The following is a 468-nucleotide window of genomic DNA, read 5'->3' as shown; positions in this document are numbered from 1 at the left end:
TAAGTTCTACAATATCTCATATTCTAACTTACCATGTCGATACAGTTTGGTTGTGACAAACGACGTCACAAACCAAAAATGCAGAGTGAAGAGAGATGATGATATATAGTGAAAACCACAAAAAAAAAAAAACGAAAACCTTTTCCGCAGACGAAAACCTTCAAACAAACATAAGAGCATTATTACTATTTAGACATATTGTCTCTTGTGTTGTTACCGAGTTGAAAGATTTACATCACTCTCCTCCCTCCACCATTCAACTTCTTTGTATTGTTTCCATCTCTAACCACCATATGCTAAGCTGCACCACACCAAACATTTAAATCAGTGCATATACTCTTTTCTACCTTATAGATTATTTTTCAGAAAATAATGTAAAAATTGTTAAATCATAAAACGAGAAAACGAAAAAAGGTAATTAATAAATTAATTACCCGAGTCTAAGGGAAGTATCGGAGCTCTCGGAGT

At 33.3% G+C, this 468-nt stretch overlaps 1 long non-coding RNA gene across 1 annotated transcript; it reads right to left on the bottom strand.

The window, feature by feature from the left end:
• Window positions 1-122: 122 nt before the first annotated feature.
• LOC104774959 lies at window positions 123-468 on the bottom strand. The gene is made up of 2 exons (XR_765614.1): window positions 435-468; window positions 123-301 (listed from the first exon to the last, which is right to left on the bottom strand). It is a non-coding gene; the product is annotated as an uncharacterized LOC104774959 (long non-coding RNA).

The sequence above is a fragment of the Camelina sativa genome, unplaced genomic scaffold, assembly GCF_000633955.1.
Source record: "Camelina sativa cultivar DH55 unplaced genomic scaffold, Cs unpScaffold07284, whole genome shotgun sequence".
Taxonomy (NCBI): Eukaryota; Viridiplantae; Streptophyta; class Magnoliopsida; order Brassicales; family Brassicaceae; genus Camelina; species Camelina sativa.
Note: the sequence above shows the minus strand (reverse complement) of the source record. Positions and strands in the feature narration are given on the sequence as shown.